We start from the raw sequence: 24,818 nt of genomic DNA, 5'->3' as shown, positions 1-24,818 counted from the left end.
GTTAGTATACTTTACTATAAAGGCATTAAACCATTTTCTATTGCCAAAGAGCGTCATAATCTTCAAAAAAACTAAAATAAAAATGTGTAGTAAAAGCAATGAAATAACAATGAAACGAATGAAAAACCAAATGTTATTTCATTACACAACAAAGAGAAATATTCATGTATGCATGTATATCACCAAAAATTTTAAGAACAGCAGCTAGTAATATTACGACAAAATGCTGACTTGTCTTGGCCACTGTAATGTGATTCAAAGAATGTAAGATAAAAATAATATCCATCATATGTTTTGTTCTAATTCCTTCCATCTTCATATAATAATAAACAAGTAATTCAATTTTAGAGGTGTTACTTGAAAAACAGAACAGAACGGTTGGGCTTACAAGAACGTAAGCTACTTCTTGTAATAGTGAGATTCAAAATGCTGATTTCCCTGGGAAAGCTACACCTATAATATGAAACTTACAGATTAGTTTGTAATCTTGAGAAGGAAAAGACATGGAATCCTAAAAAAAAAGTTAGCTTTTGATTTAAAGATTAGTTGTTTAAATGCTAGTTAAACGTTCATCCCTGCCCTTATTTTCGCTGTGTTAGCCAAGAGAAATTAGCAATTGCTTCAGACACAGAGCTCCCCAACTCTGCAGTCATCTTTTCTTAGAGGCCCCCAACTCTGCAGTCATCTTTTTTTAAGCATTGATATTTCTGGTTTTCATCCTTTGAAACAGGAGAAGGTAGCAATAAAGAAAAACGCTTTTTAACTACAAAGCAATCTTTATCACAACTGCTAATTGATCTGGGATCCGTTTTCATTTGTTTCCTTTCATTTGGCATAGTTGTTTATCTTAGTAAAGACAAATAAAGGAATTGGATTAAAAATGTCAAAATAACAGGAAGTGAATAATCAATGTTTATATTTCTCAAAAGATCTGACTTTCCAGTCCCTGAAACAGAAAATAGTTGCCATGTGCAAGGAAAGCTGCAAAGAGTTGAAAACCAGATTAAACTCTTACATTTCTGAAAGTTGCTTGGTTTTTACTTTGCCTCCCAATCATATAAATATTTTCTTCAACTCTTTCCCAAGTAATTCCTGTAAAGCCATATCTTAAATCTTCCTCAAAAACTCTACTTTTACTCATTTTTCTTAAATATCTCATGATTTCCCAGATCTATATATTTCATTTAATTTATATAAAAAAGAAAAAAGTACTAAGAATTGTGTAGACTCCTAAATTGAGTTTTATCATTTTTATCATTGGTTTCACACCTATTTTCTTAAATTAGTAAGATTTTCTTAAATTACAGCAAGCAGAGAATACACCAGTGCCAGTTGTTTCAGAAGCCACTATATTTTTATACTTCTCAGTATCAAAGTAACATAGGTATGTAAATATAACATGAGAGCTAACTCGGAACCCAGAGAACACTGGTTCAGAAAACCTGAGATAAAGTCTCTTCCTTGATAAGGTCATTCATATGTGTTCCCACTTTCAACAAGGAGATAAATATAATGCCTGAAATATATTCTATGGTTGGTATGAAGGTATTTTTTAACCGTTTATATTCTAGAGTATTAAACCTGTACTGTCTAATATGGTAGTCACCTACCTATCAGATGTAGTTAGTGAACACTTGAAATGAGGGTCACCTGAATTGTGATGTTCGGTGAGAATTAAAGATAGCATGAAAAGTAAAAATGTAAACTATCTCATTAATAATTTCACACTAATTACATTTTGAAATATTTTTGAAAGATTGGATTAAATCAAATATGTTATTAAAATTAATTTCACATGCTCATTTTTAAACTTTCTAAATGTAGCTACTTTAAATTGTAAATGTTGTTTGAATTATATTCCTATTAGACAAAATAGCTGTAGAGCATCCAAAAAGTTTAAGAACTTTTCTTTTTCACAGAGAATTCTACCAAAATATAAAATTGTGTTCTGATTTCTTTCAAACACATTCAGAATGTTTTGGCAATATTTCTGTTTCTAACGCATACAGGTTTCCTAAATATAGGAGATTAAGATAATTATGAATAATATTATTTGCAAATATATGCTTGAAAAACATATTCTACGGAATAAAAATGCACACCAAAGTAGCTATGGCTGCTATTCAATTACAAGTGAATGTGACGTTTTCATTCTCTGCCACATAATACAGAAGAGGTGATGTTGCAAGAGTCATGCAAAACTAAAATGAACATCATTTGAAAAATGGGGCATATTTGCTGAACATTCTCATCTGAGCTTTGAGAAATCCCATTAAAATATATTTAAAGCTGTTTAGGCAGCATGGGAAAAATACTTATTAAATTAAAAACTGTATATCATTGTTAAAATAGCAGTTATATTGTAAATCAAAACCTAAGAATAATACTAATTCATGCTTTCTTAACTTTATTAATATAATTTTATTTTTATCCAAAATGTTGATAAAATAATAAATACCTAAAAATTATGGGCTTGTAATTTGCTGTATTTAAAATTTTTTTTTCCTTTCCTTTTTTTTTTTGTTTTAAAGATGGGGTTTCATTGTGTTAGCCAGGCTGTTCTGGAACTCCTGACCTCATGATCCACCCACCTCGGCCACCCAAATAGAGAGCCAAAGGGTAAGGAGGCAGTTGGGATGTATTGCGACAAGCAGGAGAGAAGGAAATGATGGGGAAGCCAAAGCCTCTAGACACCCCCCAAACCCCCAGGTGGTCCCCCAGGCATTCCCCTATCCAAGCCCCATCCAGGTCAGACCCTGCTTAGCTTCCAGGCTTGCATGCCATCTGGCTGCTATGGTGGGGGAGGACTGCTGAAGACTTGTCTTGATTCAATCCCTATCTGAAGATTTTTCTTTAATACAGTCTGTAAGACCGATCAAAATATTACATACACAGAGAGAAAAGTGAATGAGATCACTGACAACAGTGTAGCGTCTTGGCATGGGAATGGATATTAACATTTATCTAATGAAACCCATTATGTTAATAGGTTAGGATAAGTTGAATATGTTTTCAGGGACAAAACATTTTAATGTCCAAAATATTTCACATATAGTGACCTTACAATATTCCCACCTCTCAGTTCCTACTAATTCCAATTATTTGACCTTACCCACACCCTGGCTTGTTATGCACGGAGATCCCATTACCACACTAGCATAACAATGATGAGCACCTCTCTGATTACTCTCTACTATTGATTGTCCCCTAACTCTCTTCTTTGACCCAACTGTGGCCTCCTATCAATTGATTCTATTACTTTTTCTCTCTTCCTGACAGGTACTCTGTCCGCCCTATTCTGTGCTCCAATTTTAACAAATTGCTCTGAGCAAGGTTGGCATTTTCTCAACCTTACTTGCTTAGAAAATTCTCATGTCAGTGATTTACAGCTGTCTTCCTGCTCCATGTCTGCACCTACACACCTGATCATGCTTTGAGAAACACACACTTTCCTATCTGGTCTCACTTCAATTTCTTGACTTTGAACCTCATATGGGCCTTTAATATTGTCCTCTACCACAGGGAAATTAATCTATTTCCCTGAATAATTCACGAACATTCTACTGAATAATTCCATAAATTGTCTGCCCTCAAAATTTTCATATCTTCTTCAGCTCTTCCATATCTGCTGAGTTTGTGTTTTTATTTTTTTCTATTTCACTTGGAAAAGTAATTATAAGACAATTGCCATCCACTGGTTCCTTCATACCTGTGTGTCTAATGGCTACCCATATGTTATTCTGTCTGTTTCTATAGAGAATCCCTCCATCTTCTCAAGGACAAACTTCTACAAGTCCTTGAGTAGATTAGAGGAAATTCGATACATTTGTAAGCTCTATCTAGTTTCCTCTAATCTACTCAATGACATGGCTTCTTCAAATATACTCCTCTCTCTCCTGTTTAATCAGTTTGTACCTCTCTCTAGATTAGATTATTCCCATTAGTAAATGCACTTGCTGTAATACCATCGATATGGAAAAAAAAAAAAAGACTTTTTGATCCTCACCCCGCAGCCATACAACATTTCTTTGGCATTTTTTAAAATAAAAATTATTTAAAATATATTTTGATTTATCTCATTTTCTCTTAAAGTCACAGTATCATTTTTGACTCTAGCTCTCCACAAAAACAAAATCAGTGACTTCTACATTGCAAATCTAATGTACAATTCCAGGCCTGAAATTCCTGTTTTACTTGACCAATCAGGAGCATTGTATGTACTTGTCCATTTCATCTTTCACTTTCCTGGCTTCAGAGGGCATCCTCTCTAGTGGTTCTCCTCCTACTCCCTGGTTGCTGCCCCACATTCTGTCTCAGCCTCACACCTCTGACTGTGGAAGCACTCCAGCCCTGAGTCTTCAGGCTGGGGCAAGTGCACTGGGTGAAAGTATCCAAGCGTTTGTCTTCAAATTCAGTAATTTTCTGAAATTTCCTAACATTTATATGTCTGGCCTGAGATGTTCCTTTAGCTCTGGGCTCATGTGTCCAGCTGCCCACTTAACACACCTAAGCATATCTAATCAGCATCTCAGATTTCACATGTTTAAAAACAAATACTTGAACTCCTCTTACATCTAAACCTGCTCCTCCACAGTCTTCCCTATGTCAATAAATGCACATTTCACTCTTCTGGTTTTTCAGACAAAACTTAAGGGTTGTCCTTGATTCCTTTATTTTTTCACACTGCACACCCCTGTTGGAAACTCCATCAGTTCTAACAGGAAATGTGAACTACAGCACACCCATAATTTCAAAAGCTCTGTCTGTAATACCTCCTCCAAACCCCCCTGTCTCTTGCCTGGGCTACTGTATTGTATCTGGCCTCCCCACTTCTACCTTTTCCCTACTCCAATCTATTCCCTGCAGCAAAGCCAGGTGATGCTTTGAACACTCCACTTACGTTACAGTATTTCCAGAATCCCAACTTTCCAATGGCTTCCCGTCAAACTCAGAATAAAGTGCTTGTAGTTTATGATGTTCTCATGATCTAAACATAAACCACTCCAAACTCTTCAACAGGACTCATGATTTCCCAACCTGAGGCTACCAGAGTAAGAATATGAAGAGGCCTTTTAAAAGTAAACTAATATTAGGTTGGTGAACATGTAATTACGGTTTTTGCCATTGAAAGTAATGGCAAAAACCAAAACCAAGAAACACACAAACAAAAAAAAGAAAGTAATGGCAAAAACCGCAATTACTTTTGCACCACCCTAATCTCTTGAGGCTTAAGCTGGATGTACTTCCTACCCAAACTGCCTCTGCCTGTGCCTCCTTGCCTTGTTTGTTCCCAGCAGCTGCTGGCCATCTGGCCATTCCTTGAAGGGACAAATATTCTTCTGACTTAAGACTTTAGCACATGTGATTTCCTTTGCCTATACCTCTCTTCTGCCAAGATTCCTCATTACTTCCTTCACCCTAACAGAAGGAACATTCCCTAGTCATATCAAAAGTGCATGCATATTCTATTCTCTTTTAGCCTGAATTTTATTTTCTTTCTTCATAGTACTTATTATGACTTAATATATATTTATATAGAATATATGGATTCTACTGCTTATATGCTTGATGAAAAGAAGGGGATTTTACTTTTATTCACCTATTTCCATTGCTAGAACAGTGTCTGAGAAATGATGGGCATTTATTACTAAATGGATAAATCTAAAATAGAGTGACTTAGAACTATTCCTTTTCTCCCAAAAGACAAGCAGGACAAGTTCCACTAATTAAGGTAGTCTCCTCTAAAGAAGGTTCTTTTGAAGATTAAAAGCTTATTGTTTTACAATTACTAAAGAAACAGTTCTAAGTGAGGTTAACTCCAATCACACCACTGTAATTGCTATCAGCAACTTTATTCTTCCACGTACTTAAATAATGCACAAATATGCTTACGGTGATTATCTCTTTCTATAAAAAATGAAGATTTACACTTATTTTTCCAGAAATACTTCTGAAACTGTGGTAAGTAGATAGAATATTTGGTAGAAAAAAGCACATGTATCCCTTTCAGAAGATAAGAGAACCAAAGGGTTTCAAAAGACTCAGCAGATAGGATGTGGACTTTGTTCTGCACTGTTTCTACTTCTGATATTGTTTTGGATAAAGATCTATGCTTCTCAAATGTGTCATTTATATTAATTCAGATAAACACCCTACTCAATAATAGGAAAGAAACTGATAGCCACAGCATAGAAAATGACTGCCAACCATAGACAATGAATGCATCACGTGAGGTCCAGGAGCAGAGCTTTGCGGTCAGTACCTACACTTAGGCCCTGGCTTTCTGTATCTGTATCTGAGATAGCCGTCCTAGTTCTAATCCATGAATACTGGAATTTCTCCCATTAACATGCATTATCATAATACAAAAATTTTTTATATTTACTTCCACACAAAAAATGTAAAAAGCAGCAGGTAAATCCATGTAGCATTAACACCTTTAGAGGCCATTTGTAGCATGACATAATTGCAACATCCACGATTTTAATCCATGCAACCTTATATTCTATAACTTAAGTTTGATTATTACCAAAAGAATGAAGAAGCCTGGGCAATATCAACAATAAGAAGGCAGGGACTCTTAACAATTGCTCTGACCCAACTCCTTCCTACCCTTGACTATACCTGTAAAGTTATTTCAAAACAAAGTTAAAACAAAGCTCACCTGAACCCTCAGACAATCCCTGGGATTATTCTAGCTCTGAATTAGGAAGAGATTATAAACAGAACCTTCTAGAATTATATGAAACACCAATGAATTATGGCACTTCCACATCTTTCTTTTTCCTGTGCTACCAAATGTTATAATCCCACTGAGCACTTATAATTTTCATGCTTTATTGTGAAATATATTTTCTTCTCATCCAGAGAAGAAACCCTTGTTCAAAACCCTTTATGCCAACAAAGGATAGAAGATTCATGAATATAGGCTGAATAATAAGACTATTTTATCTTTTGCAGACATCTTAAATTTAACATTTTACCTAATACCTTCATAATCCTAAATTCACTAAGGGAGAAAAGTAAAGACTGTATTGAACACTCTCAAAACGATTTCCAAATGAAAGTGAATCTAAAGTTGCTACAGGTTTTTCTTCATGGAACTATTGCCTCTTTACTTGTGTTATATTTCCAAATGTTTACTGCAGCTTAGAAACATATGCTCTCAAGTCAATGACTAAAAAAATCCCACGTTTATTTTTGGAAGCTTTAGTTCTACAAATTTAAAACAGACACTATGATAAGATACATATAAATTCTGCAGTGAGCATATGGTTTTTTCTCTATACTAAGGACACCTCTTTCTTTAGCTCCCAAAAAATCCTTCCATCAAAATTATAACACCAAATATTTTTATATCTTTACTACACATAACAGCAATTCTTTTAGGAAACTTCATTAAATATAAGTCAACTCAGATAATATTTAACTATATAATAATGCTAACAATTCTTTGCAAAGCTATGACTACAATTAAGTGGTCTTGAGCACAACCTTCAATACAACATCTAGTTTTCCTTTTTACAATCAAGGTCTCAAGCTCACACTCAATCTAGGATGGAGTACTAGTTATACAAAATGCCTTCTATAGAATATGTTCTTAGAATTCAGCCTAGACCTGTAAAAAGTAAAATGTCAAGGTCAGTGACCAAATCTTTGCATTTCAACAATACTCATCTGTTTTTGTGTATGGAAAAAAGATACTCCTTCAGTAAAGCCTACTTAAATAATAGTATGCTTCTAAAATAGTAGAGAGCATGTTTATAAAATGATATCATCATATATACATTAATTTAAAAAACTCATTTTTATTAAATAAGCTATATTTTTTATTTCATTGAAAAAAAAGAAAATGAATGCTATTCCAGATACTAGTTCTTCTTTGAGAAGAAGTAAAATAATGTGCTTAAGATGGATATATGAAGAAAAAAATGTTAATAAATAAGTTCTATTCTTTTTTACTGTGAATATATTTTACACTATCTGTTACAACATAAATTTTATATATGCATTTTGCCCTTTGAAATAAAACTTATGCAGTGCCTTTATTTGATAATATCTTGGTCATTCCATAGTTTTAAGAGTATTTGGTTGCTGAGTTTTCATTGGTATCACATATCAAAAATAAAAAGGGGAAAATCAATGCGTCCCCAGTATCTTTCCTCACACATCTCATTTGTGAATAAGTAATATTAAATGCGAATCAGTGACAAAATTTTCTCTGAGAATGCAAAAGGTATCTTCTCTGAGTACATTTAAGAAAATGTAAGAGAGAGAAAAGCCTACGTGCTGAATATGAAAGCAGCTAATTTAAATGTAAAAATTCTCCCTTATTTGCAGTTTAAGTCGCTTTTCTCAATTCCCAAGGGAAAAGCATGGCCCAACTGGTAGAATGGTGATTCGTTTGGATTTATAGACTATTAAAATGGATCTTTGGACTGTTGTCTTGTTGCTTCCTCCCTGCACCCTATAATCCCAATGTCCATTTCAAACCATTTTGCTTGATTTCTACCAGATTCACACTCCCAGAATACCAGCACAACATAGTGGAAAATAGCTCTGTAGCCAGAAAGACATGATTTGAAATTTTGGTTCCCTCACTATCTTTTTCTGTGACTTTAAGCAAATCATTGAACATTTCTAAACATCAGGTCCCTTCATGTGCAAAATGAAAATAATGTGTCAAATTGTAGATGTGTCAAAGTTGTAGATAAGTATGTATATCATTTTGCACACAGAAAATGCTATTATGTGTTGCAAAATGATGATGATGATGATGGTAATCATGATGAAAAGAGGCAGAGATACTCTATCTCTTTGCAGAAACTTGCAATTGCCCCCATTGTATGATATATAAACACCAAATTTTTCTGTATGAATCTTAAGATGCTCTATAAATTTTCCCTGCTCTGTGTTGAGTACAATGTATGCTACTCACAAAGGTGTATTTTTTTCTGCTCCAATCAGATGAATTACTCACCATTCTTTTGTGCTATATGCTAATTTGTGTTCAAACCCTTTATTCCAATTACTTGTACAAAGCAGAATATTCTTGCTTTCGCCACATATCCAAGTTCTGCTAATTTTTCAAGATTCAGCTCAAAAAGTTGAACTTCTCTTTAAGGCCTCTGGCATCTTTTTAGGACTGATATGTCTGCTATAAAGGAAATTTCGACATATTTTGGCATTGTGGCAGAATTCTACTGGTCTTCTAATATCAGCATAAGAGATATGATGACCTGAAATCATTTTTCGTATTTAAAGAATTACAGCTGCTGTTTTGTGGTTTTAATAATTAGATAGAACACTCATAAATTATTTTGAGGCCACGTCCCTAGTAAGGCCCAGAAACTATGTCCCAGTGATCAAGCAATTATTGAATCCAATGACAACGTATGAAGGATGCAAAAGAGAGACAATGAAATAATCTATGATTTCATAAGAACATATAGGTTTTTGGAAAATAAATCAATTTACATAAAGCATTTTTCTGAATATATTCAAATAAGTCACACGAAACCTACACAAATATTGTATCACTAACTTATAAATATTTATTTCTAATTTATTGCTTTTGTGAAAATATAAAATAGAATTCAAAAATATTTACTGGATATATAAAAATACTTATTGACAATAACATATTTTACTAACAAGAGAATATTTACTGAAAAGTTGTAATAACACCCTTTCTCACAAAAATGGTTAGTAAAAACACATTCACATTATTTTAGAAAACAGAAAAACTTGTATTGATGTAAATAAGACTATCAATAAATATTGTATGTATTTTGATGCCTATGTTATGACATATCTCTATATTTTTTGAAGAATCTTTCTTATATTTATAGTTAATAAATATATCCACTTGACATTTAACTGTTAATTTATCTTTGCAGAAAACATAAGCAAATGCTTCTCAATGGCATCCAGAGATTTTTTTTTCAGTTTTATAATTTATTTCTATATAGATAAACATCAATTTTCGTATTATGCACAGGATTTTACTACTATATTCTGTGTCCCTATCTCCTCCACACTCTGCAGGTAACATAAAGAAATCAGTATTCATGCTAAGTATGAAGTACATTTTTCCATTAATGAAGAGATGAATTTGGCATGAAGACTCAACAAATGAAAAGAACTCAAAGTACGTGAGGCATAGATAGGAGGTTTCCATAACAATTCTACTTTTTAACTGTAAGAATATAGATTACTTCGAACACAATGACTAATTCATATTCATCTGGAACTGCAAAACAGATTTTAATATCAACATATTCTATTACTGTCTAAATGTAGAGTTGAAATTCTTACCTGAGTTTTGCTTAGTATACAGTTAGTTTTTAAATACAGGAAATGTATGACAAATTGTCAGGATAATAACACCACAGTGGAAAACTTAAAGGGGAAAGGAAGAAATCACTTTAAAAAGAAACTCCAAAATCCTTCTGCTTCCCAGCTGTACGGTAGTTTTGCCCTGCATCTTGTAAGCAACTGTCTTTGCTCTGAGACCAACACATGCTCTGCCCCAGCAGGAAAATATAGAAGTTAAATAGAAAACCACAAGGTTATTAAACACTCTTACCCTCTGGGCTTGCTGGACTGCTCCAGCGTCTCAGTTGCAGCCACATGTGTAAACAACAGAATTTCCTGCATCCTTTTCTCATCTGTACAGTTCTGGAGTCCTAGCCAACAGGATTATTTCCAGCATTAAGGGCACTCCACACAAACTCAAAAAAGATTCCCATTGGTTGTGAAGTTTTATCGAAACCACTACCACAACCCCCTCTTCAGATCATAATTGAGCCAACCAAAATAAAATCATTTAATGTTCTCTAAGTATGGTTATTCAAAGCTTTTCATACAACCATTTGAAACCTGTACTGTGGATGAAAAGGAAAAAGACACCCATGGCTTCATCACAGTATAACTTATAATAGTAATAGAAAAAACCAAAATAGCAAAGCAAAAAAAAAAAAAGTCTAGAAAGTACCTATCTGCAAAATATGTAAAAGGAAATTATATTGCAGATCGTAGGAACAATAGAAAATATTTGTCCAATCTAATTTGCATTAGATTGCAAAAAAAAGGGAAAGAAATCATCTTTAATAAAAGATTTGAGTATACAAATCATGAAGCAAGAACTGTATGTTAAAACCCTTGATTGCAGCCACATTGGCAGGAATTGTGATCTGTAGTCTCCGGGGTGCCCGGCGAAAGCTCTCTGGCCCCTTTCCCTGGGGAAAAAGCAAATGAAGTACCTTTCCCGTGAGATGATTCAGCTGTCAGGAAGTGTTCTGATGAAGGCTGGGGGGCGGGGGTGACAGATCACATAAAAGAGAGCTTCTCTGGTCAAAACTAGCAGCACAAAAGGTCCAGAATAAAAAAGAAAAAGTCAAAAGGGTGACAGGATCAAGCTCCTCCTCATAAGCAGCATAAAAACATTTGAAATTTAGGCAATAAATGACTTCAAATTATTTTAAATTTCACCGTTCTCTAATTTGGAGGCTTATTACGGTGTTATCATCTATCTCTACTTAACATTCTTCTCCCTCTTATTTCCTGGTGCAATGGAAAAAGTGGCCATCTTCCCATATCAAGCCAACTAACCCATTTCAGCTAAACTTAATCACGATTCTCTCTCCTCTATCTTTGAATTTTCCCTCTTGTCTAGATTTTCCCCATGGGATGTTAAACACCATATATTCTTTAGTCAATTTCATATATTCCAGTTAACTTTCAATTCAGTCATTTTCATATTCAGGTACCATTCTTTCCATCATGGGCAAATAATTGAAACTGTTCTCCAGCCAAGAATTTTATTAAGTCTTGCATCCACCTGCTTTTAATGCATCAAAGTGACAATACACACACACACACACACACACACACACACACACACGTATGCCCATAAATGTTCTATTTATCTTTAATTTTTCAAACTCATCTCAATCCTTCTCCTATTTGACACCTACACAGCCTTTCATAATGTTCACCGCCCTGTCCATATGAAGACATCTCTTGTCTTGGCACAGCACTCTCCTGGTTTTCCTTTGACCTTTTTTGCTGCCTCTCCCCTCCCTCTTTGATGATGCCTCATCCTCCATCCGTCCTTTGGTGTGCGTCAGGTATGTTTTAGATAAATCTACATATAAATCTGTATATTCTCTCTCTGGATAATGTCACCCATCCTCATACTTTCAATTACCATCTTTCTTTTTAGATGACTCCCATATCTACTTTTAGACCCAATGACTGTCTGAATCTTCAACACTCACATTCATCAGCACACTATACCCCTCAACTAGAAAATGACACAGATATGGCATCAGCTTGTCTAAACTAAAATCATCATCTCTCATGGACCTTCCGTGTTTTCTGTATAAATGTCAACCCAGTATTACAGTTTGCCAAAGAAAATCCTGGAAGTCACCTTTGACTCCTTCTTCTACTCTATATAAAATCCAGCACTAGTTTCTTTTGCTTGTACTTCAATAATTTGCTCAGTCTTCTTTTCCCAATGCCACTACTCTGGCTCAGGCAACTGTCATGATCTTTCTAGATCTCTGCAGTGTCTCTCAGTCTCTTAAACTGTCTCTCTGCTCCCAGCCTTATTCTGCTCCATCCTTAACAAGATACAGTAGCCTATTTCTGGTACTTATAGAATTGAAGTTACTGAGGGTTTTTTTTAATATTTTTGTCAACTCCCTTCTTTGTAATACATTTGCTGCTTTTGGTTTCTAAAACACAACTTTTCTGGATTATTTTTTCATCTTTCTGACCATATTATATTTTTGTCTCCTCCCTTATTACTTTCCTCTCCTTTCAATGATGAAACATCTTCAAGAGGCCATAACTGGTCCTATTCTTATTTCTGTCTAGGTGAGCACATCTGTTTTTGAGGCTGCTTTTGCCACACATATTTGGTGAGTTGAACTGTGTCTTCTAAGAAGATATGTTGAAATCCTAACTCCTTGTACCTATGAAGATGATTATTTGGAAATATGGCATTTGAAGACGTAATCAAATTATACTGAGGCCATCTGGGGGCATAATTTAAGGACTGGTATCCTAATAGGAAGAGGTAAATTTGGACAAAACACACATAGGAGAATGCTGTGGAAGAGAAAGAGACAAAGATTGAAGTGATATGTCTACTAACCAAGGATTGCTAACAAGCACCAGTATTAGGAAGAATCAAAGAAGGATTCTCCCCTGGGGTTTTCAGAAAGATTATTGCCTGCTGACAGTTTGATTTTGGACTTCTGTACTTCAGGACTTTGAGATCAATTGTTTTATGCCACAATTTTGTGATATTTGTTACAGCAGCCCTAGTAAACTAATAGACATATAATAGAAATATAGATGGCCTTTCCTTAATAGTTTCTAAAGATTCAGAACTGTATTTCCAAAAGTCTAATGAAATATTCACTAGGAGCTGTTTAAATCTTTCAAAAATCTCCAATCACCAAAGCTCTTATGTTTCTTCCAAAGCCTCTACTGTATCTTGTAATCTCAATCTTAAATAAATACACTACCACCTATCTGGTCTCTCAATCTAGAAACCTATTTGTTATTCCTGAGTTCTTAATATTCTTCACCATTCAGATTTAATAACCCATCTGTAGATTAATACCTGAAACCTCTCCACTTTATCTCCTTCTACATCTTTGGATTATTCTGTCTTACCACAACATTTTTTTTTTTTTTTTTTGCTGGCAAGTTTACAAATTACCGACCAGTAAAATCTGACTATACATAGAGGGCACTGTCTTACTTGCAGCTTTCTCAGGTGAAGGCTCTTTTATCCCCACACAGCCCAAATCCATGAGGGTCAGAAAGTGGAGAAGGTGTCCTACTGCATCCTTATTGCCAAGTCTGGCTCACAAATTATTTGTTCATTGATAGCTTGGGACCTCTCAGAATCAGAAACAAAGTTATCTAGGGTCTCCATCTTAGTTTCAAAGGGTACATTGACACCATGGTTATAATACCCCTGTGCACACACACCTCCATCATCCTAACACCCCATATCATGTAACAATCACTTGGGGGCATATGAAAAAGAGATGAGAAAATTCAGCCTTGAATTTTCCAAAATTTCTTGGCAAGTTCATAATCTCTTGAGGTACTCAGCACACATCAATGGAGGCTATTTTTTTTAGTGGATTTCAGTTTCATTCTACACAGTACATCCTCCCTGTGGGTTCTGATATTTACCTACCCAGTATCCTTTTCCTCCTTCCTCCCTACAAAACAAATACGTATTTTTGTTTGGAGCAACAATGTGGTCAGTTTTTTTGAAGCCTGTGTTACCAAGTCCCCTATTCAAATATACTTGGCTATGTGTCACAGTTTTCTAGTTAAACGTAAGTGGACACCTAATGGGCTTAGAAAAGTTGTATTTCTGAAACCAGTCCATTGACTTCTTTCTCCTTTTTCATCCCTTGAACAAGACAAGGAGGCTGGAGATGGGAAAGCTATTCTTAAATGATAATAAGCTCCTGAAGTCATGATTCAGATGCAAGCCACACATTCAGAAGAGCAGAAAAACTCTGAGCTTTGCTCAACCTCATGAGAGCTTTTCAGTGATGGGAGGAAAAGAGAACTTAATCTGGTGAAACCACTGTCATCAGGTTTCTCCTATGTCCTTATTTATTAGACTGGGAGCTAGAGGCCAATGGAAGATCGTAATAGTATCTAGCTGGAGAAACAATAGGGAATAAATATTAATCAAAACCGATTTACTCTAGATTCTTATCACCTAATTCGGAGGTCCAGAAGAAATCATGAAATTGAAAACCCCTACAGCAACCTTTACCCAATTTTATGTCTATCTCTCACCATCTCTGTGAGGCAATTCCTTATTCCCACAGAAAAAGTTAACGCTACCGCCAAAAGTGATGCTGGTGGACTGACGAATCTGTCAGTTTTCTCAAAAAAGCTATGAATTTCTTAAGGAGGTAATGTTGTATTTACAAAAACCAAAGCTAGTAAATTGCATTTTGCAAAAACAAAAGGAAGTAAATTAATGAATGAGACCACAAAACTGACAGCTGGTTAGTAGCAGAGCTAAGCCATATCTTAGTCTCATCACTTAATGTAATAGTAAATGGATAAATGGATGGATGGATGGATGGATGGATGGATAGATGGATAGATGGATAGATGGATGTTCAATGAAAGCGCTAAAGAAAATAAAAATAATGTTTCAGAATTGGACGTATTATAAAGTAAATTAGAAAGATATACTATCAAAATATTGAATAAGTGTATATTCATTTTAAAATTCTGACATTGTTTTTATTCTACTTTTGTAAATTGAAGAATTAATAGTGCCAACATTAGATACATACATGCCTGTCACTGACAAACTTTTTAAAATATAGTAATACCAATGAAGTTAGGCAAATAATTTTCTGTGGACTTTAGTAACTATTTGAATTCAGCTGTAGTTTAAAACTCTTAACTGCTACATTTTTAATGACCTAACAATATTCATAAAATTACTCTAAAACAACACGTTAGTGTATCAGTAACTGAAAATTTTTTGTAAGGAAGCCAATTTTGGTTTTGATTGAACTGTACTGGGTGATTTGAAATCACATATTACAACTGCATTCATGAACGCACAGAGTACCGCTGTGATGCTCCAAATGCACTCTTCATTAATCAGGGGACTCCAGCTGTGCAGCCAGCATCTCTTATTAAACAAACCTGTGTGCCCACATATACCAGTCACATAAGTCCAAAAGACAATAAGTAAATATTATTGCAGCATTATAGAAAATATTATTTTCTTCACTCTATTTTAAAAATAGGAATAATTGCCTCTCAATGTCCAAAGTTTCTTTATGAACAGAATATGCAGTTTTATGAAAATATCTAAGCTATAACACAAAACAATATTTATATTTTGTCAAGTAAAGGAAAAGTTAAAAAAATTTAGAAAAATAAATCTAATCTACATATCTAACATGCAGAAACAGGAAGAGATCTTGATGACAGACAGATCTCAGTTCAAACGTCAGTTATTCGTTCTCAGAGAGTTACATCTCTAAGCCTCAGTTCATGTATTTGTAAAACAGATGCAACCTGCAGAAAGATTCTGTCAGTTAAGAAATAACGGCTATAAAGTGCTAAAAGAGTACCTAACACCTGAATGAATTAAAGCTATCATTAGCAATACTTATTTTTAAAAGCAGTTATGTTGACCTAACTACAACATCTACAAAATAATCTAAAATGAATTTTGTATGTTGTAAATGTGAACATGAAGCAAATTCAGGCATGTTCCAGTCTGATTGTGTACTTACGTTTCTACCTGTCAACCTGGTAGCTTCATGGTTGTGGTCTTGTTTGGGCCCCCACTACGTAGGCTCTGACCAAAACAGTTAAACACGTGACTTAAGCTTCTAATAAAAACTGTGACATTATCTTTGTTAGACTGAACATTTTAGGAACTTTCCTTGGGAATATCTGATTATTAAAATGTGGCCTAGAAATAAATATTTGATTTTAAATAATCAGATGTAGTTGACATAATTAGAATTAAAAATTTAGTCATTAGATTTTAATTGGGCTCATAGCAGCAGTAAATGGTTAACTGTTCTTTCCTTGGTTAATAACAGTAGGATGTACTCAGCTTCTTGGAATTATTTCTCAAACTCAGCACTGTTGACCTTTGGACCTGATAATGCTTTGTTATATGAGGCTCTCCTGTGCGGTACAGGGCGTTCAGCAGTGTCTCCAGCCCCCACCTACTAGTTACCAGTAGCATATCTAGTTGTGACAACAAAAATCTTTCCAGGCATTGCTAAGTGTCCTGAGAGGCAAAATCTCTCACAGTTGAGATCCACTGTTTATAGTGACAGAGTAGTGGAAAGATGAGACTACGACATGGCTTAGCTCTGCTACTCAACAGCTGTCAGCTATGTGGTCTTAGGTGAGGTGACTCCATCATTCCAAGTCTCATTTTTATTTTTCATATATATATGAGTATATATATCAGAACATATATATAGAGAGAGAGACAGCCAGAAAGAGCCAGGAAATTAGACTTGATGGTTTTGAAAGTTTAACTTACTAAAACATTAGGTGCTTTAAAATCTCTCTCTCTCTCTCTCTCTCTCTCTCTCTCTCTCTCTCTCTCTCTCTCTCTCACATGCACACACACACCACACATTACACACACTCTACTTACACATTTCAAACATAGTCATTTATGTAGTCTGTATGCATTAGGGTATCAAATACATAAGCAATAAAAACAAAATAAAGTTACAAAACCCATTTTTGTTTGAGGGAATCAGGCTTACATTGTGTTATAATTAATTTTTCTAAGTAATTTCTACTCCAGGGTTACAACATACACAGAAAGAACAAATATTTCACCTTAATACATCTAAATCAATAAGGCTAAGCACTGCTTTTATCTCAAAAGAATTCAACATCCACTACACCAATGAAAAGTGCTTTTACTGTCGGGTGCAGGGGCTCATGCCTGTAATCCCAGCACTTTGGGAGGTGGAGGCGGGTGGATCACGAGGTCAAGACATCGAGACCATCCTGGTCAACAAGGTGAAACCCAGTCTCAACTAAAAAATACAAAAATTAGCTGGGCATGGTGGCACGTGCCTGTAGTCCCAGCTACTCATAAGGCTGAGGCAGGAGAATTGCCTGAACCTAGGAGGCAGAGGTTGCAGTGAGCCGAGATCATGCCATTGCACTCCAGCCTGGGTAACAAGAGTGAAACTCCGTCTCAAAAAAAAGAAAGAGGAAAGAAAAGAAAGGAAGGAAGGAAGGAAGGAAGGAAGGAAGGAAGGAAGGAAGGAAGGAAGGAAGGAAGGAAGGAAAAGAAAGGAAGGAAGGAAGAAAGAAAGAAGAAAGAAAGAAAAATTGCAATTAAATTGCAATTCAACTTGACCTCACTAAGGAAAAGGTAATATACAACACAACAAAAACATTAATTTTACAAAATTGATTCAGGAAATATATCTCAGGTCTGAATCTGTAAACTCAAAGGGAGCAGCCCTGCTAAATAATATCTTCCAAGACAGAACTAATTCTCCTCAATGCGTAATTGTCCTGAATGATGTTAATAAATATTCTTGGCAGCAATATTGAACTACCCCCTGCTAAGGCGTATGGATGAATTTTCTCTATATAGTATGAGTTTTCTTTTACTCTCTTGAAAGTTCATTTTTTTTTTTTTTTTGCTAATATCTCCTTTTGATTTTGTAGGACAAAACATTACCTACACTCTGTGAAATTCAAAAAATGTCATTTCCTTATATCATAAAAGATTGTCATTTTTGGTCACAAATTGCAGCTATAAACAAAACACAATAAAAGTCACAAAAACAGTAATGCACAGTCTATGGCATTAAAGACAATCTGAACCGAGTCCTCAAAGATCTAGGTTTGGTCTTGATCCTACCATGTTGCTTATGTTAGACCATATACTTGACTGAAGGAGATTTTGGGGAGTAAAAATCTGTAGAAAGTATTATTTTTCTTATATTACAAGGATCTACATAAATAATGGTTGGGTGGTAAAATATATTCTTTAAGAAAAACAATACTGCATTTATTATAAGGTATGAATTTCTCAAGTATTATATCTAATTAGTCATAACATTAACCAGGTTTGATGACTGGTATGGTTTGAATCTTGTTCCCACCCAAATCTCATGTCCATTTGTAATCCCCAAGGCTGGAGGTGGGACTTGGTGGGAAGTATTGGATCATGGGGATGGATCCTTCATGAATGGTTCACAACCGTCCTCTTAGTGGAGTTCTTATGATAGAATTCTTGTGAGATTTGGTTGTTTAAAAGTGTGTGTCACTTCTCTCTCTCTCTCTTCCTCCTCCTTCCACCATATGAGATGCATAACTCACCTTTTGCCTTCTGCCAATGACTAGAAGCTTTTCTCAGTGCCCCCCATCCCCCTGCTCCAAAAGCAGAAGCTGGTATGCTTCCTGTGCAGCCTGCAGAACCAGGAGTCAATTAGCTTGTTTTCTCTATAAATTACCCAGTCCCAGACATTTCTTTACAGCAATGTAAGAATGTACTAATATAGTGGCTCTTAACAAATGTTGAATATTTAGAGCATACGTGAGGTAAGCCAATGCAGCTTAAGGTTTTAAACAATGCATATAATGAAACAGAAAAAAAAGTCATGATTGAAAAAAGCATCATTAGAATTGTTATAAAATTTCCTTTGAGAAAGAGTAAAAACATGGAGTTTAGTCTTGAGTATCAACTTTTAAACCTGAGTAAATATACTCAAAAACCCTCATAAATGTTATCAGTAGAATTTAAAATAATAGGCTCCAGGTAGCATTTTCCCTCCTATTTCCCATAACATAAAAGTGTTGCTCTTGTTTTAGAAATAAAGCTGTTTTTTATTTACATCAGACAAGACATTTCTGGAAATATCTAAACACCAAAAATATATGGGAACTGATGACAGGGGCATCTAAGTATGGGAAACTACATAATCCAACATCTGAAAGCAAAGGCTGCTAACAAAGTAAAAGTCAGTCTTCCCAAAGTATCTGGGAGAAAATCTAAGTGCAGCGTAAGCTCAAACCAATGAGGTATAAACCACCAGGATTATCAGTGCATTGCCTGCCTGACCACAGAGCTTGGGACATTTTCTCTCTACTCACACACACAGCAGCTGCTTGGAGGATACAATCTAATGCTGGAAGAAGTGACGTTTAAATGAAGTAGATCATCTCTCTGAGGAGTGTTCCTCGCATGAGCACAAGGGACAGAGAGAGACACATCATAAAGTTTTAGGAAACTTTAAGACTACTTGAAACACTGAAAAATAAAGGAAAGAGACTCTCTACTCCTATGGAAACACACTTAAGGAATCAACGCAAAAATAAGATTTCCTTATTTTTGGTAACCTGGTTACCTGCTCTCCACCCACATGTCACAATGAGAAACATGACTGAAAACAGGAGCCTTCTCAGGCCAGGTCTGCTGGATAAGTAAATGTGCCAATCACATCAACCTCCAATGGGTACCAGTTACCTTGCCTACAAAACAAGGTCAGTAAGTTGTTGAAAAGATAATCGTGAATCTGCAAAAGAGAATCTCCAGCCTAGCAGATAGTAAGCACTAATTAAATATAAATGTATAATAACAATACTAAAATAATAATGGCATACATTCAATTACACTAAAAAAGAATGGTCTCACATACAGTTAAATTGTTGTTTTTGTTTGGTCCTACTTAATCAATCCTGTGATTAAAATACGGCCTTTGTCTTTTAGAAACAATGTTGAGTACTTTTATGGCATTATGAAACATGATTAGTACACCATCACAAACATGAAAATAAATATTATTTTCATTCTAAGCACTTACAAACAAATTTCCCTCAAGATTTCATTTAGTTTTGGTTAATCAATGCTGATTAAGTCAAATCTTTTACTTCCAACTACTGGAAATTAAAGAGTGAAGACAGTGTCTCTGAACTGCAGGAGGGTAGTACGCCCCTGATCCAGATCAAGAATGGCTGAGAATATGGAAACTCTGATGTCAAAGCAGAGGACATGCAAATATATTCATTCTGATGAGAAAGAAATAAAGAAATATACAGTGCCATGAGCTAATTAAGTAAAGCACTAATATTTCCATGCATACCTTCCTATACGCAGACATAACTTGTATTGACTTCAAAAACCTTTGAGAGGGAAGAGTAAGAGAAATAAATCACTATACGTATATATATGTATATAGATAGATAGATAGATAGATAGATAGATAGATAGATATTTGAAAGGTGATTTTATTTCATTATATTCCTACACAATAAGGAAAATCATATGTTGATTTTCTTCCTGAACTCTAAAATGCACCAAATCAGTAAAAATATAAGCTTTTGGGTGATCAGCTGAATATATAAATTCATCCAAATCCTAGAAGTACAAAAATAGAAATTTGGACCTATGAACATTATTAAACATCTTTCCAAGAAAACTCAATGATGGTAATGCATTTGATAAGACAGTAAAAGAACAAGCAAGACTACAATTGTTTCTTCAAAGAGAAATTGCATTCCTATTCATTGAAATCAGAAAATTTCCCTTTCTGGTTAAATGATAGAAATTGTTTAACACAAGATAGCTATAATAAAAGTAGCTTCAGTATTTACAATCTTTGTCTAATTCTAATAACCCTCAAAAATATCTCAATGACTGTTATTCTAGTTACGTCTCTTAGATCTTAAAAATTGAAATTAAGACATTTTCTCACTTTAACCAAAATAATGTACAAAGGCTCAGAACTACATGTTATTAAAAATGTTTTTAAATACCCATAACCCAATGTTTCTGTCTTCTATTTATTCTGTAAATCATTATACAAGCCAAATCCAGATAATCTCTGGAGAAGTATTAAAATAACAAAATAATAATTATATTTTAATATTTTGATGGCATACAGTCAAAATTAACCTAAGAAATTATTTATCACATTGGCTTTCAAATGTTTTTAAAGTAATGGGGCACTTTTGTTTAAGAGTTAAACTATATATTACACAGAAGTCATGTATGTCAAAAGTGAAATTTCTCCCATTAATGATTGGAGGACAGCCTGGATACCTGCCCACTTGGAAACCCTTTTCACAACTAATTTCCTCCAACAATGGCCGTTGGAGGTCATCCACAGAATCCCTAGACTCTAAGGAGCACTTTGGAAAATAACTAATATAATAAAATCATTTTTTACAGATAAAGAATCTTGAATTAAGCCAAAAATCCTATATCCAAATTTCTTTCTGTCCACCCACTCATTCTTCTCTTATTAATTTTGAGAACTTAAGTGTGTTCTTGTTTAAAATTAATGTATATTACATAAGTCATAGATGTTTCTTTTCAACAAATCAGAAGATATAAATATGCATAAAGAAGACTATCACTCATAGTCTCCATAATCAGCCAAGTAATGAAAGCTTCCTGTTTGTACTTTTCATGATGTTATTAGCCAATTACTACAGATGATACATACACAAACAGATAAGCTATGCTTGTCTATGCTTATTAGTTGCAAGATGCACTAATTGGAGTGTATTATTACATACTCCTAAAACTTTAACAGATACAATAGGGTTTTTCCATCAGCGTTTGTAGAGCATGTGTCTTAATCAATGTTCTACCCACTTCTTGTTTATCTGGTGTGATGAAAATTATGTCAGTGTTCTGACACTGATTTCGTTATCTTCAGACTGTATTATGACAGGAGAATTGGAGAGTTAACACACACTTGTGATGAGACTGCCTTCCAGGTGAATGCAAAAGGTTTCTGATCCAAGTAACATCAGTGAAAATGGTAATGTAGGGAACTCTGGGGCTCAGAAACACTGAAAAACTTGTAAAACTGTCAGAATCCACCTCTTGGAAACCTCAGCATCGTTAGTCATTAGGAAATGTGAATCAAAGCAACAAGGAGAGACTACCATATATCCACTGGGACGGCTAAGATCATAAAAACATAACAAGTGATTTTAAAAATGGTTGAAAACAAACTAAAAATATATTTCTTGACGTGAATATTATGAAATTCACATTTCAGTATCTGTGAATAAACTTCTATGGATGCAAAAAAAAAAAACTAACAAGTGTTGATGAAGCTGTGGAGGTAAAATCCTCACATGTTGGTGGAAGGAATGCAAAATGGTGCAGCTGCATTGGAAAATAGCCTGGCAGTTCCCCAAAATTAAAATTGTACTTAAATAAACACCTACATTCACACAAACACTTGTATACAAATGTTTATAGGAGCATTATGCATAACAGCCAAAAAGTAAAACTACCTGTCCACTGAGGAATGGACAAAGAAATCATGGCACATCCATTCAATGGAATATAATTTAACAATACAAAGCAATAAAGTACATGTGCATGCTAAAACACTGAGGAAACGGGGAAACATTATGATAAGTAAAAGAAGTCAGTAAAAAAACAACATATTGTATAATTCCATTTATATGAAATGTGCAGAATCGGCAAATAAATAAGGACAGAAAGTAGGTTATTGTTTGTCTACAGTCGAGGATAGAGAGAAATGAGAAGTGACTGCTGATGCATACAGGGTTTCTTTCTTAATTTTATTTTATCTTGGCTGATGACAGTGTTCTAAAATGCATTGTGGTGATGGTAGCACGATTCTGTGAATATACTAAAACCGCTGATTGAATTGTACAATTTAAATAGGTGGATTGTATGGCATGTGAATTACAGCTCAATAAAATTGTTTTCTTTTTCAAAAATCAGCCCATGTGTGATGCAGCAAGTTTGCCTAAGCTATCAGAGCTTATTATAATCAATAGCAAGGCTCTGTAGAATCACTAACATAGCTCATCTCTGCAATCACCTATATTTTTTAGCTTTTTCTTTTCCTCGCTGCATGATTTTCTGCTTCTCTATTTTAATGGTCACAAAACATTTTTGATTATGCAACAATCATCAGATTATATCCAGTAAGAACCCATAACATAAATAAATGTACTGCATTTATGTAAATATAATAATGTGCCAATATGTGATGTACCTTGTTGAATTGTTATGAAAATACGAACTTAAGATGAGATTTTAAAACATAAATAAATCTTTATTATTTTCTTTATACTTTTCAATTGCCTTAAGCAATCTTGTACTAAGCAATCCTTGTACTATTCTTAAGCAATCCTTGACTTAAGCAATCCTTACACCATGTGGCCTTAAGCAACACAGTATAAGGAAAAGATATAATCCCCAACACGTATGCTACTATTGTCCTACTTCCTTATAGTTTTCTCCTGATAAGGACTATACATCTCATAATTTCCTGCTGCACTGTCAGCTCAGACACCTATAAAAACTCAAACATATATGTATGCACATAAATTTCCTGTCAGACTAAATTGTGGGCATTTTTATTTTCTCTTTGTCATGCTACCAGGGGATGAGGGCAAGGTATCTGAGAACATCTGTCAACCTCATAGAAAACATCTGAGGATGGCTGTGCAGTTCTCTGGGTAGTGTGCATTGTTAAGTAAGAATGCATAAAGAATCTTCTTACAATTATTCAGAATAACCTCTATCCGAATTTAGAACGTCAGGTTCATTTTTCACATACCCATCCTGTTTACCTTTCAGTGGTCTTCAGTTCTTCAGAATTCTGGTACTAGGTTTTCACAGTTTTTGTTCTGGTTTTCTTCTTTTTCATCATTGTAACTAGAAATCACTTTGACCGGAAGTCATGACTGTTTCTTCATGGTTATGCTTCCCCAACTCTGAATTCCTTCAAAGCAGTTCCCATGCCCTGTTCACCTTTTTGTGCCCAGTTCCCAGCACATTAGCTTGATAAGTATTTGGGTTTCAATAAACACTCTTGGAATAAGGATATGATTTATCCAATCAGTTATGCATTCTGGATTTGGAATTTTTTAACATAAACATATTTCAATTAATTGAGTGACTTTAGAGAAAGTTTCTCAAATCATTGTGACTTAGTCTTTGTTTACTACTTATTTAAAAAAAATGGACTTGATGAATCCAAAATCCTGTTTATCTCTGAATCACCAATAACTGGTGAAATGGCAAATTAAAACCTGGTACTTCTCACATAAAATGGTGTGGCAGCTACCAATTATAAATGCAATATTGTCAGAGCTAAAAAAAAAAAAAGGATTCCTGGCAATCAAACTTATATAGAAATGGTAGAAATCAAATATTAATTTATAAAGAGTAAACAGGTTGATTTAAAAAATGGCAAAGCTTAGAAAAAGATGGGTGGTGTTATTTTTGGAAAATT

At 34.6% G+C, this 24,818-nt stretch overlaps 1 protein-coding gene across 12 annotated transcripts in view; it reads right to left on the bottom strand.

Annotated features, from left to right (window-relative positions):
• CCDC102B (coiled-coil domain containing 102B) overlaps positions 1–24,818 on the bottom strand; it is a 361,810-nt gene that overhangs the window by 281,742 nt on the left and 55,250 nt on the right. For 5 of the 12 annotated variants that reach the window (XM_078346984.1, XM_078346987.1, XM_078346985.1 and 2 more), the window contains exon 1: positions 10,589–10,690. The exons of 6 other annotated variants lie outside the window; for them this stretch is intronic. The gene's annotated coding sequence lies outside the window, so the exon portion shown is untranslated. Of the gene's footprint in view, positions 1–10,317; positions 10,529–10,588; positions 10,691–24,818 lie in introns of those variants that run through there. One more of the 12 variants, XM_054244296.2, reaches the window with a different exon arrangement.

This window comes from Callithrix jacchus, chromosome 13, assembly GCF_049354715.1.
Source record: "Callithrix jacchus isolate 240 chromosome 13, calJac240_pri, whole genome shotgun sequence".
Lineage (NCBI taxonomy): Eukaryota > Metazoa > Chordata > Mammalia > Primates > Cebidae > Callithrix > Callithrix jacchus.
This window is presented reverse-complemented; position numbering and strand designations above follow the sequence as displayed.